This window comes from Anopheles moucheti, chromosome 2, assembly GCF_943734755.1.
Source record: "Anopheles moucheti chromosome 2, idAnoMoucSN_F20_07, whole genome shotgun sequence".
Classification (NCBI taxonomy): domain Eukaryota; kingdom Metazoa; phylum Arthropoda; class Insecta; order Diptera; family Culicidae; genus Anopheles; species Anopheles moucheti.
This window is the reverse complement of record NC_069140.1, coordinates 47386763-47402667: the sequence shown is the minus strand read 5'-3', so window position 1 is coordinate 47402667 and position 15905 is coordinate 47386763.

Genomic DNA, 15905 nt, shown 5'->3' with positions numbered 1-15905 from the left:
GAAAATTCTCAGCAATGTCACTAACATGATGATATGTTTTCGTTACGGTTTGTGCGCCGTGCTCGTCGCCGTCGTCGTGAAAGGCGTTATCCTTGGAGATTGCGTTTGTTTTTCTTTTCTTTTGTCTTTCGATGAGTAGTGCACAGTTCTCTTCCGTTGTGATCTTGTTTTTTTTTCTGCTAAAGCTGGGCGAAGCTTTACCGATACCGCTGTTTGACGGCGGAAATTGTCTGACGGTCGTTCGGGGTAGAAGTGAGAATGAGCAGGTCTGGTGAGTGTGAAATTAATTTCTCCAGCCCTCGGTTTTTAACAGGCGCCACTCGTCGCTACGTCTGGCATCTGAAATGAAAATGAAGAGAGCCAACCAGAGGGGCAAATAAATAAAAACGCTGTTAAAATATATCATCATTTAGCACGGTAAGTATATTGCACTCGTAAACGCGTGCGACCGTACTGCCGCACGAGCAGTTATGGTCCGGCTCATCATTAGGTTTAGGGCTGGTGGTAGATTAAAAGAGAACCTCCCTCTCAAGGGCTGTTAAGTGGAACTGGTCTGGACGAGAATGGCGGCCGAAGTAAAACGAATGCGATACACTCGAAATGTCACCCCAAGCACCTACCGTGTGAATCTCTTCTGCTAGCGAACAGCATCACCCGGCAAGGGAAGTTCTTTTTACGCCCGAGACACATTTATGATCGACCTGGGAGTTGGTCGCTTGGAATGTCTCCACGGTTGACGCTGAGTGCCGCCCGATATGAACCGTTGAGACGAATAGAGACACAATGCAATCCTTCCCGCGCGGTACCTCAGTGCACTACGATCATAATGGGCTAAAGCGTGGAGTAATACCGAGCCGCCATGACCCTTCCTAGTATGTTACCGTCATACACCGGTTTAGAAGCGGCACTGGGATCTACATCATGAAATTACCCGTTACGCTAACGATGCCACAGCTAATGGAGGCATATTAATTAGTAAAATTTTCCGTGCGAAATAGTACACTTGGTGATCGTAACACCAACAACGGCTAACATTAAATAATTAATGCTTCAAACACCAGCAACAGGTTAAATAAAAGGTTGCTTAAGTTGAAAAACGCAACAGAATACTTTCATTGTTTGCTTTTTTTTACGTTTCAGTGAGATGAGATGTGAGCGCTTATCTAATCTCACCTATATTACAGTGCAGTGTTTGAAGAATCATTCAAGATGAGTTATTCAAATAGTAAACTCACAAAAAAAATCATAAATTTCTTGAAAAACATTCTTTGTATTCTTTGTATTCGAATTTGTATATTTGAATCAGTTTTGAAAGTTTCATTAAGCAGCTAAGAATTAATCATCTTCATTGACTCAGAAGCCTCTCTATATGTATATTTGATGTAAATGTGATAATCATCATGAGATTTTTGAAGAAATAGTACCAAATAAAAACAATGACAAAAAATATGAATATTAGCTCAGGCATAGGAGTTGTTTAGTTAAATAAATTCTACTGTGAAATCAATTATTTTTTACGGTTCTCATAAGCTTTTTTTAAACTTAACACACAGACAAGCTACACACAGAAATTTATTCATAACCGTCGTTTAATATTGATTTTGGAGTTGCTTGCACATTTCACTGGTTTGAGCGAAAGATTGTTATTATCCGGTGTTATTTATGTTTTAAATTCATAATATTTTTCTCCTTGTTTTTTCATCAATTTTTGGTAACCTGTTAAAACTATTTGTATCAGAACTATACCAAAAAAAGATATAATCGATAATACAAACGATTATGCAGTAATGTTTGGATTTCATATCATTCCTTGGGTATTTCCTATTCAACAAATTTACATCTTCATTATTTGCAGTAACATTTCTAACATATCGAAATGAGCCGTAACTCCACTCCAATTGCAAAAAACGCACACCACCTAATCGATATTAATCCAAACATCGAATCCTATCCACGGCGAGCGAAAAAGCTCAATACGTGTATGGGTTGAAAATGATACAATGGATTGGATTGGTGGAGTTTTGGTAGCAGAATCCAAATATACATCCGTTTCCATGCCTACGATTTACAGAACACTTTGGGCAAGGCTTTGTTGTTTTCCCCTGTCCTCCGCAATAGTTGGTCCGAATTTGCAAATCATGCTCAAGCACGAACGCTACCAGTTTCCGGAACGTGCTTTAGCTCAGTACGGAAATCGGCTAATCATCTGAAGCGGATCGAACATTCCCACCTCGGCACACGGTGTCTAATGAGCTAACTTGAATCATGTGTTAATCGTGCTTAAAAAGTATCGAAAAACTCGACGTGAAGTACATTCTCCAGGAATTTATTGCATTCGCACGGTTGCTCCTAATATGTTTGTACCTACGATTGGTTCATTCGTTCATCATTGGATCTGAAATGCTGTGCGGCTCTTGAATTTTAAATGCCTAAAATTAAGTTACAAATGAACTCATGCTTTTGAACATACGTTGTAACGTCACATTTGCCCATCAGTGAATCCTACCTTTTTTTTAATTAAACATTACAATACAATTTAAAAGCTACCCTCATGTCGCCTTCCATGTCTGTTCTTAGTTTTTTTTTATTTACACTTGTACAAAAATAAACACAAGCCTGTGTGGCAAACTTCATGAGGGATGACAGTTAATCAAAAATTCGCAATCAACCATTCCCCTGCAAAACCGCACCCTCCCTTTCCCTGGAGTGCCCTGACGATCATCCCTCCGGAAGGAACAACAATCGGCAAAGGGTGTGTTCGAGTTGACACACAAACAAACCCTTTTCAACAAAGCCCCGGCACGGCTCATTAAGATTGGTCCCGGTCCCGGTACATGTGGCTGGCAGGTGCGATGGCATCCGTTGCAGGTAGCCCTGCTCATCAATTATTTATCAAAATGCCATCGGTGTGTGGTTTTCGTCTTCGTACGCTTGTTACTTCATATTTCTTCCCTCTGCGCAACCACGTTGACGTAGTCCGAGGTTGGTGTTGGCTATTAATTACACACCAGCACAGTGTGACAGTGGTTGGTTCGAGATTGTTTTGATTTTGATTTTTATAAACATTTATGTTGGAATGTGCATGGAGGATTGGTATGTTGATGCATTTGTCTTTTTTACTGCATTAAAAACCAAATTAATAATATACCAATCCACCATACACATTCCACGCATGCAGTTTCCGTTAATTGACTGCAATTATGAGCAGTTATCTGCACAATTGACATAAAGTTGCTGAATAGTTCGCAAAGTTCCAACGTAAGCGTTGGGTAAGGTAAAAGGATCTTCTTCTTGGTGTTAATAGTAATTAAAAGAAATAAATAAAAGGCTTCAAACCAAACCAAAATGATCCTTGTGTTGTAATTGTAATCTCAATAGCAAATTCCCAAAATAATTAGATAAACTCGGTTAAGTACTATTTTTCACAATTTCAAGTCGTCAAAGAGAACAAAAAATTTAATTTTCTCCGGGTGTTCATTACATAATTCTGTTGAGAGCTGTTTTCAAATAAAAGGTTTTTACCCTAAAGGTTTCTTGCTTATTGCCTGAAATATTTGAAATTTTCAAAAGTTGACTCATCAAGTATTAAGTTACAGTATCTGCTTCCATAATACCTCAAACTTCGTTAATTACCGATACTTTTCTTAAAAGAATCTTATCATTTTTCTTGAACTCGGAGCTATCACAATATTTTAAAGAGAAAAACCGAAAAAAAGATTCTCACGTAACGTAAGATGTGTGCTTAGGCTTTTGCTTAACATTATGCTGTTCAGCTTGATTTGATATAGTTTCTTTTATTTTTAATCATCTTGGCACACATGTTATACTTTTTCTTCTTAAAAATTTTCACCAAGCACGAGTCCTCTAGCACATTTAAAGTTCAGTGAATTGTAATCCAATTTCCAAATACTTCTTGTAATTTTAACATTGAAAATTGTTCAATGCTTCTATTATCAAACAACACAATTCAAAAGTACCATCCATAATCGATAACAGACAGGCGTTGCCTTGTCCGAGATCATCGAGCACGTACGACATCGTCGATAAATATACTGCGTCTCCTACAGCAGACGTAACGGCACGAGCTCACCCGTAAACGGTAGTTAATCTGCTTAAGAGGTATAAAATTTTATTTCCCCCAAAAAACAGCTTAACCGCACAGGCCTCTGCCACACCCTCCATGTTCGAACCGAACCGGAAGTGGGGCACAAGTGTCACGCGGTTCCATGTCGGGTCGCAAGTGTTGGCTGCAAGTGCGTGTGCCAACAGTTTTGAGCCTTGCTCGTGCCCCTCTGCCGGCAAGGGTGGTTTACGTTTACGAGCCCTGTCCTTTATCATCTTGGTCGGCCATTGAGGTTGAGGTGTGCAAGTTATGACGATACATATTTAATCATGTAATTAATTTTTGTATTCATAGCCCCTGCAAATAAAGCACCTTCGCCGCACATACACGGGTTTGCTGCGGGGCTGACAAACCCAACGATCGACATCGATATGGGGAATGTAGATTTGTTCCTGCTAATGCGAAGGTTATGAACCATTGTGTTGTACACGCCGGGGCAAGATTGGATGAAGCTCTCATCGAGGTCTGAGTAACTTTCCCAGATTTGCCGGTCAGCTGAACAATGCAACCGTCCGTGGGTTAAAACCAAACAACAACAATGTGAACCTTCCACGAACAAATCATCCTGTACCTGCACGGAGTGCGTTGACGTCTTCACGGGGCGTCCTGGCGTGGTGTAAATCCTGCTGAAATATTCAAAACAGTTTTATAACAAATAAATCCCCCCTTTTTTATAACCACGGTGCTCATAAATCTAAATAATTGATGCGCTCTCTGCGTTCGCTAGAACGTGCCTACTTCGGTACGGTGTGCACACCTTTGCCACCATTCGGATTCTGGCGCTCGCTGGCTCGGTAGAATTCCGGGGCCGGAAAATGATAAAAAGTGGCACCGTCAGCAACCGAATCGTCTAGCGCGCGGTTTCTACTCTGCTGTTGACACTCATTGCCCACAAAAGGCACCGTCGCGCTCATTGTCACTGTAACGCACCGGACGGGACCCCGAATGGATGATGTTGGCGACCAGTTCCGGTCCGTTCCGGTTCGCGTTCACTATTTTCGCTCATGTCCTGTTTTTGTGTGTAATTTTATTTTACTTTTCAACGCTGAACAGTGAATGCGAGTCCCTTATTTTTTTGTTGTTGGCGCTTCCATTTAACGATCCACAAAAACAAAAACCCCGAGCAGTCCATTGTTTGGGAATGCTGACCGCAAAGAAACAACGAAATGAGCAACCGCCGGGTTTATGCACGCCAAACGAGATCACGCAAAAGAGGGTTCCTTTTTTGCTACTTCTTTCTTGTTGTACCCTGCTCAGATAGAACCATGGTTGGTATTTGAAAGCAAGCAAAGAAAAAAACGGAAACCCCATGATGACAGGGTCAGGTGAACATGATCGGAAAAGGTAACCGGTACCCATTCCCGGGTAGTGGGCTGGACGTTTCACATTCCACGGGTTTGAAGTGGTGCAGCGCTGCGTGCTATGCAATGCTCATGAGCAGGCTCAGTGTGTCAGGTACACACGGTTGATGCTTCACACGCAACAGAGAGTTGAAACAATGTGCGTTGGTTCCATTTTTATGTAATGAACCTATTGTTATTGATGTCTTTTAATTGGCGAAAAGCAAAACTGTTGCAACAAATGTTCGTACGGAGTAGAACATTGTTTTGATGTCATAAAATTTAACACTGCCCTGAGGCACAAGCAAATGAAATGCCTATTAGAGGTGGGAAAAATTCTGTTGGGTGTGTTTACGAAATAAAATCGATGCAAACTTCATGCGGTAACGTGCAATTTCTCGTTTTTATATAAGGAAATTAATTGCATTTGTTTCAAATTAATCTCAATTTCTGTGCAACCCCTTTGCTGCTATGGAATGGTGAAATTAAATAAAATATTTGAGAGCATTTTTTCAATAAATGACTTCTTCTTTATCGGCACATCAACCGCACATCACTAAGCCGCCAGAAATAATTGACTTATATTTAGAATACAATATAATATTTGAATATGGTTAGTACCACTTCTGTAATTCACTCCTGTAATATCTTAATTGCTGCACACATAGAAGATTGTTAACTAGATTAAACACAATTTCAATACTTTTTGCTGACGTCATAAAGAAAAATAAAACAAAAAAAACGAAAAATATCCATCCATCCTCCTTCCTTAAAATGTTAATTAAAATATATTGAATGTTATCATAAGTAAGTAAACAAACAATTTGAGTCACCATCCGCAAAATCGAAAAGTGTCAGAGGTGAACAAGGTAAAGTGATTCAAGTACTTGCGCCGTTCTTTAGTCACTCTAAACATTTTCTCGCAATAATTGACAATTGTGGTTGTATTAATTTAATGATTCATATAAAATAGTTTATATAATGCATTAAAATTCCATTCTAATAATATTCTGAAACATCACTTTACCGACCTGAAACCTTGATTCCATTATTTAATTTCATTTATTTACAAGAAACAAACAAAACATGCGAACCATTCTGACCTGAAACCAATAAATTACACAATACAATATTTTTAATTTTAAAAAATATTAAAGGGTCCTAAGTTTATATAAAAAGGCTAGTGAATAACTTAAGTATATCTCAATCCAAAACTTCTCCAAAGTTTAAAAGCTGTACTGAAGGTTTGTTAACCACCAACATCTACTACGCACTGGTTAGCTAATGTGCAAACCATACTACAAAAGAGCTCTTAATTGGTTCCATCGTTCAAACAATAGCCCTAAATCATTGTACCAATCAACAGCCATACATCAACGCAGAAAAATCGTTGCATGTGTACGGTTGAATTTGAAAACGATACGCCTCATTAAGCGTGCCCCATTTGCTGGTTGTTTGACAAACTTTTTTAACTGCCCGTCGGTCGTTAAGTTTTTACGACCTTTTCGGACTCGCAGGCTCTACTTCATTACATTTCCTTAAACGTTCCGAAACGGACCATTTCCGGTGGACGGCCTATTGTGATTTTGTCGATGTTGCTGTTGTATTCTTCTGGCTACGCACGGAACCTTCCATGATCTACCCCTGCATATGGCCTCGAATGATTAGTTTAAACGAAGTTTCCTACATCACTCTTTACCATCTTCACCGCTGGGAAGCAGAAACACCGCTCGCTCGAGCGACTCGCGATCTCGATTAAATCGGTCTCCAATGACGCAATGCAACCCTCCGGTCCGTTTGTTTGCGCGAAGCGTTTACTTTACCCATGGGTCCCGTGGGGATGTCGACTCCAATCAGCAAAAGCAAACAAATATAGAAGTAATCGATAAATATTGTTACGTTTCACTGCCTGACCCGTCCGCTGCTCTTGCGGCAAGATGCGAAATTCCGAACGAAAATGCTCTCAGTACAAATGATCCTGCAGTTTTATTTTACCAGTCTCCGTACGACTCGGCGACCATAACTCGTTCCTTCCGGTGTTCCGGCGCGCAAGCAATTGAAAGGTGAATCGTAACAATTTTAATGAAACGTAAATAAGCCACTCAATAAGTGAGCCACATCGGGACGACGTCGATTGCTTGTTAATGCTGCCACCAGGTAAGGACGGGGTGCCCTGCACGGGTCAATCGAGCAATATTACCTCACTCAGGACTCCCTGGTGTCCTTGACAGGTGCGGTGCTTGAAGCGGCATCGACCAAAGCAAACAACCAATGACGAATAGAGACGTCAAATTGAATATAAAAATGTTAATTCGTCTCGAAGGAGCCGGGCCGGGCCAAGCAAAACACTGGCTTTGCTACAGCGTGCGGCGATGGCAGAAGGACGTTTGCTTTTGCTTTCTTGCTGACGGAGTCCGCTTACACTCGCGGGCACTAAATCAACGGGTGGCGACGATGATCAATCAAATAATAAATTTTCTTCCCACCTTGCTGTAACGTTTCGTAGCCGCGTTTTGTTGCCGGAAGTGCGACCAGCTTTAAGCGCACCATGCCTCGCCCCGTTTAATGTAATCAGCAGCAAAGAATGAGGTGAGTGGACGATTCAGGTCGTGGCAGACGTTCTTTTTGTATGCTTTTTTAAAAAGATTTTTACACAGTCATCTAAAAAGTATAATACAGATCGACGCTTCCCATTGGATGATTTTCTTTTCCAAAAAAATTTTTACAGAAAAAACGAGTATTTTACTATTTTCAATTTAAAATCTATTAATAACATGTCTATTTTCTACTAATAACGTGTCTGCATTTAAGCTTGGCCAACCTTAAATTCCATTATTCTCTCGATGGATAAACATTTCGGTAACGAACCTTAAGCGAAGGCCTGCATTATCTCATTGCAAAATAAATACTTTGACATTTGACTAGCTACCACAAGCAACTTCTATTTATAACAAATATTTCTGCTTCGACTATGTAAACTTCAATGTTTTTTAAGGTATTTAAAAAGGGTTTTAGGATGTTTACTATGCGAAGCAAGGTTTATCAAATGTTTACCGATCATTATTTTTTACCCTTTCTGATCTGACTTCAAGGTTTCTTCATTCAAAGTTACTGGTTAAGGTACACACGTTATTTTTCTTACCAAGATTTATTATTTTTAAACGTTCACTATTAAAAAAATCAATAACAAGTAACATTTCTATTATCACATCCTTTAACATTGTTTATGCAGAACAATATTCTATCAAAGAAATTTTAAGTTTTTGTAAACTTTTCATTAACACGAGTTTCAAAACTGAGTTCAAAAAACGAATGAGTGTTTCCTTATTAATGATTATCCATTTGTGGTCGTTTAATGTACGAGTTTTGAATGCCAAACCTTACGAACAGCTTGGATTATTAAAGTTTCATTTATTATTAACACATCTGTCGGTTTATTGGGATAATTCATATTCCTATTTGCTCTTATATAGACAAACTAAAGTTTTGAAAAGAATTTTTCGCATAGAGATATTTTTGTGTGCAATCATATCAACTTCCTATTTCGTTTTTTGAAATTGCAATAAAAAAATTGTACAGCCAACGTATTATTTTGTGTTGATCTCCCAAAAGCAGGTTTTAATTTTCCCATCAGTTTCCTAGCAATGAATATCAAGTAACATGACTATTTCACTCCACAAACCATCAAATACAATCACGTCAGTACTCTTTCCTTGAAATCATAACAGTCGGATGGCATAGAATTTGGATGGAAACTGGGATAAGCATTCCCTTGTCGGGATGAAATTTGACCACGAAAGGTTCTGCTATTCAAAAAAAAAAATCGCTCACAAAATAAAACAAAAATGATGCTAACAGAAAAGTTTGATTGATTGGTTTACCACCAACACAGCGGCAGTGAGCCAATGGTGTTTTATAATGTAGCGCTAGTCAACGATTACTGTGCTTTATGGTGAGTGTAAAATTAAGATTTTCTCCAAATAAAGTAAAACAGTATATTTTGTTTGGGAAAGTTCTACAGCCATGCGGTGGACGCGATTCGTCACGGGTCTCTGACGCCATTACCGTTTTTTTTGGTTGTTGTTGCTGCCGCTATTTCGTTCTGTCAGTCTTCATTTTCAAACACATTAACTTGTGCCGTACGCTGTGGATGACGTGACTGGGGAAAAGAAAGTGGGAACGAATCGAAAGTAAGGCAAAACCTTCCATTTCTTTGGGCATACTTTGGCTTTTACGGGCGTTCCATTGGAGACACTTTTAAGGTGACTTTTGGATTAGCTGGTCTTTCGTTTTGGATTTTTACTTCTCTCGTGCATTGCCCTACAGGCAAAATCGCTTAAAACAAAACAAAAAAACAACAAAACACCAAACAAAAAAGTCTTGTCATGAACAGTTTTTGTGTTCACCTGTTTTTTGTTATTTTTTTTGTCGTTTAGCTCTTCGTTCCAAGAATTCTTTGATATTGCCGATGGTAACAAGGATGTCAGAAAAAAAGAAGCAATTCTGAAAGAAAGCCGGAACCCTCCTCAATACTCCCGAAAAGTCACCGGTAATGAGATTAAGGTAGTTTGGCTCCGCCGAAAGTGTGGCTTCCATTTTCACCCAGGCTCGAGCGCCATTTCGCTTATTTACAAACCTCGGTCATGGTCTCCAATTTTCGGACCATAGTGTGGGTTTTATTAGATTTTTCGTTCCTTGGTCGGTTTCGTACCATTGCCACCGTGGCCGTCCCTACCAAATTATGCTGAGGAAGTGAAGAAATTTAAGTCAATTTATAACTTCAATTTTGCGGCCAGCCCACGTACAAAAAAAAGCACGTACGGAACTGCCCAACAAGCTGCCCTTTAGAGGAAGCGTCATTTTATTAACTCACTTACCGTGTCCACGAAATATGTTTTATTATTTTTCTGCACAAAACATGACTATTTTTCTGCGATAGATAAAACATCATTGGTTAAAGTCACTGGAACATATGATTTTGCATAAAAAAATGGTAACTTAATATCATTTTATTCCTTCACGTTTGATAAGAAAGTTTATAGACATAAATTTCGGATATCATCATTCAGTGAGCATGGCAGATCCTTTCAATGCCATGACCTTTAAGCTACATTCGTCTATTTGTAAAGCTGATTTTTTCTGCCCACACACAGTGATTGATGACCGGTTGTGCCTTTTTCGCGTGAATTCTCGACGGTGGACCCACCTTTACCGCGGGGCAAGGTCACTTAACAACGAAACAGACGGGATTCACTTAACAAATTTCTAAGATCAAAAGTGAATCGCATTAAGTAACGCTCCAGCGGAGCGAACCCACCCCCAAGCCTCAGCACCGTGGAGATCAAGCATCAAATCTTTTATCTTCTAACTTCAACGCCTACCGTATCCATGCCTACACCCCTTCGAATATCCCGCACAACCATCCGGAAGAACGATGAATTTAATCAGGAAATGGGAAATTAGCTGCTAGGTTTTATTTGCCCAGGCCCCGGCTAAGGTCTTGCGATCTTCCTGCGGCTTGGTGCCGAGTTCATTCAAGAGACACCAGTGCTCCCGACGGATCGTGCGTCGCTGGTTTTTGCATGCCAATACGCTAGTCCGTTTATGAGTTCCGCTTGTTGCCAGATTTTTCCTGCGGTCGACGACTGCTGTCGTGCCGTGGGAAAGATGGTTCAGAGTCGAATGCTTTTAATTAGCAAAACACAGCACAATGGAAGAATGGAGTGGCAGTGCCAGCATCATCTGACCATCTGCTCCGGGTTCGGACTACTCAGGGACGGTTTGATAAAATTGATTAGGCTACCAAGAAATGGAATATCTCGTTTAATTGCCACCGTCTCAGTCGCTGTATCAGATTTTACCGACCGGCTAACTGGCAACCGGTGTTCCACTTTTTTGCGAGCCGGGGCCAAAAGTCGTGCTATTCGAGCTGTTTAATTAGTTCACGCAATTGGATACGCAAATCTGACAGGGCAATGGTCCAATAAAATTCCCATATTTAGAGCCCGTAGCACATCATCAGCTAATCCGATGGCGGTATTAGACATCCCTGGAGGGTATTGTTGGGACCTCGGATCGCACATTAGCCGTTTTATTTGCGGCCTCTTCTGTAAATGGGAAATCATCGGAAGAAAAAGATAACTTTTAGCCAAGATTTCTCCATCTACTAATAGATTTAATGTACTCCAGTCGCAGAAGATGTCCCGAGAGGCATAAAAACGGTTTCATAGCATCCTGACCGTGACATGTAGTCCTTCCTTCTCGCTCAAAAGTTCAGAAATAACATGTTTTCAAAACCTTGAGACTATTGAACAAGAAAAAACACACATTGGAGCATCCTCCCTACCATCCAGGTAGTTAAGCCTCCCTAGAGAGCTCAATCATTGTGAAGTACCGGAGCACATCCTGCAGTGCCGCTCTGTGGTTTCAGCTATAGACCGAATCGATAGCAATCCGGTTGCCTTAAGGCTGGCGCTCGAAACCCATATGCCATCATGCCAATTTTTCAAGCGTACTCGAACCCATCGGCAAAACCCGTTACGCTTACATCAATCCAGCCGGGAGCATGGTATGCGTCGGTCGTATGACCTCCAGCTCGAGGGAACATGTAACACATTTTCCGACGTTTCTCACACACATGCGGGTGATCAGCACGTTCCCACTGTCCCTCTCTATTTTTTTGTTCCCCACGCCTAGCAGCCGGAAATGTAATCATCACGTTCGATCGATCGACTTTGGTCGGGTCATGGAAGCGAAACCTTCAACTCTCAGTTTTTCGGGCACCATCCGCTTCATTAATGTTTAAAACGGTGAACAACTATTTGACAGCCATCAATTGGCTGCATCGATTGGCTGGCTACGCTGGGAAGGTTTTACCGAGCGAACAGAAGGTGAACCCAACTGGTGGTGGGCGGAAATTTGATAGTGAAAGGTTCGTTAGAGATGAAAGCACATTACTTACGCTTCGGCCGGGTTTGGTGTCTCGCTTGTTCTGCTACGGTTAGATTCCGGCACGGGCGAAGAAAAACAATGGAACGGATGAGTTTCCACTAGAACAGACGGCCAACGGGGTGGGCATGAGCGTACAGGTTTCGGCTCAAAGCAATCCCCGAGATCGATCGATTATTAATCGATCTCAAACAAACTCTCAAATAGGTTGGCCCAATTCAAGCGTCTCATTTCATGAGTAAAATCGAATTTACACTCTCCCACCGGTCGGTCTAATAGGTACAGTGGCACCGATTTCCTGCATCCGGTACCGGATCTGCTTTCGATAAAGCTTTCACGTCTCGCCCACTAGTTTTGCGGGCGAAATCGTAAATGTGCACCCACCTATCGTTAACAAGGTACCCATCTAACCAGTATTGAAGTACCACTTTATTGAAGTACCGCGCAGTTTAATTTGGTTAAAGCAGTAATTAACATGAGCTAGAGCGTGCCTCAAAGAGTAGATAACACCATACTGCAATCATGCCGTTAGGACTTTTTTAAATCTTTGGCCCATTAAAAAACTTTATAGTATGTGAGCACCGTATGGTAATAACTAGATCTAATGATATTACATATTAAAATTATATAATTACAGGGCAGATCAAAAAGATGAAAGAGTCATGAATTAAATATTCTTCGCTTGTTATGTTCGTTCGCGGATAAGCATGATGTTTATAAAGTATCTAATATTTACAATGTATTTACAATACCAAATTTTATTTATAATCTTGTAATGTATAACAAGAGCCAGTATTTAGAATTTATAGAATTACATATTTCTCTATCATGAATCTTAATTTGCGGTATATGAATTGTTTTAGTTATCATGAATAGTTTAAAGTAAAAATAGGACCATAACTTTTGTAACATCACAACTGTTCTTTTTTCATTAGGATGTTTCATTGTTTGTTAAACATACAAACATTTCGGATATTTCTACCAAGGAAATCTCGTTTTGCCATTCCCTGCTTTCCTTGATTTTGTATTACCCCTTAGCAGGACTTTCAGTCCAAATGTTCGGGAGAATGGTCCGAATGGGGTTAGATATCGGTGCTGTGCTATCAGAAGTTGCCACCATTTTGAACAAATGTTATCATTTTCATGACAAACTTCTTACAGTTTGTTGCTGGAGGTTGTCCAAAATAACATCTTAGCATCTTCCTAATGCATAACATTTCCCGAAACTGGGATGAAGCTGAACCATTCCTCGTTCCTTCTTCATTTACCTTCCCTCACGCACCGCCCACATGGCGAAACCTACACGTGCCTGTCCTTAATTCCCATCCACGGCCACCGTCAAATTGACAGGCCACCCGCTACGTGGTTCGGTGGTGCAGCGTGAGCAAAATAATGTCGTAATTATCCTTAATTTTTAATCATGATATTACCGTGTCGGACGACAAAAACATGGCTGAAACAGTTATGGGGCCAACCCGGTCACGATGGCGGTGCCGATTCGGCCGATACCGACACGTTCCCGGCAGTTTGCACAAAACCGCTCTCTGATCGACGAACCGGGAATAATTGATCCGTGCTAAAATATTCATCTGTATGCAGCCCGTAGCACTATCCCGGGCGACTATGCTCACCGGCACGACCATTAGCCTAACCACTCTGCACTCAATTTTCTTCACGCTGCAGAACGATTGCCCCTTCCTGGGACGATGCTCTGCACCGCCACACGTGTGAAGGTCGATGTTTTTCACCTGTCACGGTAAACCTATGAATTAACGAACTCGCAGACCATGAAGCGAACAAAAGCGTTCCGAACGTAACGCACTACATGGGTACCGCTGGGTTAATGGACATATGAGTCAGCAGCAACCGCCGGACGGATTTTCAGCGCCTGCTCCGGTGCACCCGCAGCCCTTTCCAGTGCCAAATCGAATGCTTTGTCCATAAATTATGTTAATTAAATAAATGTGACACACATTTTCTCTCCGTCACATTTGTCACCGAAATTGTTGACGATTTTTACCTGTCCCTGTCACAACGGGCGCTGTTAATGAATGCCGTCCGCCTCGCACGGTGTGGTTTTACTGCTGCTGTCGAACGTTGTTTGTTTTAATCAGAGTTTTTTTTTGAGCTCGAGATTTATGAAAACAACTCATAAGCTCTATTTCTTGGAGACATGCATTGGCAGCTCTTTTAGACATTTTGTTTTAAACGAATTGCATAGTTTAAAAATTCAGGAAATTGTTGATTTTCTCAATTTTGAAAATTTTGAGTCGATTAGTTAAATGCTTTTTTCTTTCTTTTACTATTTTTTGTGTTTTTTTATATTAGTTATTTGATCAATTAAATTATTTGTGTATCTATGTACTTATAGGTCTATTTATGTTTTTTAACGTTATCCAGAAGTAATCAATCGGTAACAGTATGAAAACTTATAAACTTGCCCAACATTCAGCATGTCCAGAAATCGTTTATCAGTATCATATTACTTTCACATGCCATCATGATGGTCTTATGGGCTATGCTCACACAAACAATCATTCCGTGTGGCCACATCCACACGGTAGCATCATGAATTGTAACAATTTCTAGGAAAATGCTGCTATTTTCTAGAATCTGCACACATACGGTATTAGGTTTGCAAACTCGTAACACAATCGTACACTCTCAACAGCATCCACATCATCGTCACCATCATCTGCCGGACAATGATTGATTATATTCAGCAGGACGGGGCTACGTGAGAGCCGGTAATGTGTCAGTGTGGATCGCAAGCATTCGCAAACAACATCCGTTTGATTTTTGACGTTCCGATGTCAAGTGATACTGACACTCCGGCCAGCAGCACGGAATCCCGTTTCTTTGCTGCTGGCAAGTAAACAAAGTTTCGCATGCCAACGAGAGCCTCCGTGTCTCGTGTGGAAACTCATTTATAACGACAAGCGATTACTATTAATTTTACGATACTCGTTACAAAATAGAACGCCTGACAGGCAGCGCAGGCGAAACAAATGCGTTCGTGCGGGTTTTCGCTCAGTGGCCATCAGTGGCAATTCTTATTTACCACGCGCTTCTACTGCGCTAACAAGTAAACAACATCGACCAAATGATTCTTCGCCAGTGCGCTACGCTAGCTTGAAATGGTTGCCCCCTCGAACCATCTGCCTGTGCAAAATTGCAAATATTATTTGTCATTTCCATTCAGCGACGAAGGCTCTACCGGAATATGCTCTTCACCAACCGCGTCCCCTGTTCTTCCGGTGCCTGTTTCTTGGGCTGTACATATAATGGTTTCCCCAAGTCAACGCAAAGATGATCTGCAACTTTTGCACAGTTTCAGGCGCTGCCGGTTTGCGTTTGCCATCTTTATAACTTTGACATTAATAAACAATTAATGAATGCTCGACAGGCGACGCTGTTATCGCAAATTTTCAAACGAAACCGGTCTCTTCGTTCCTACGGCCACGGCCATTTAATTGGGCCTACTCTCCATTTCC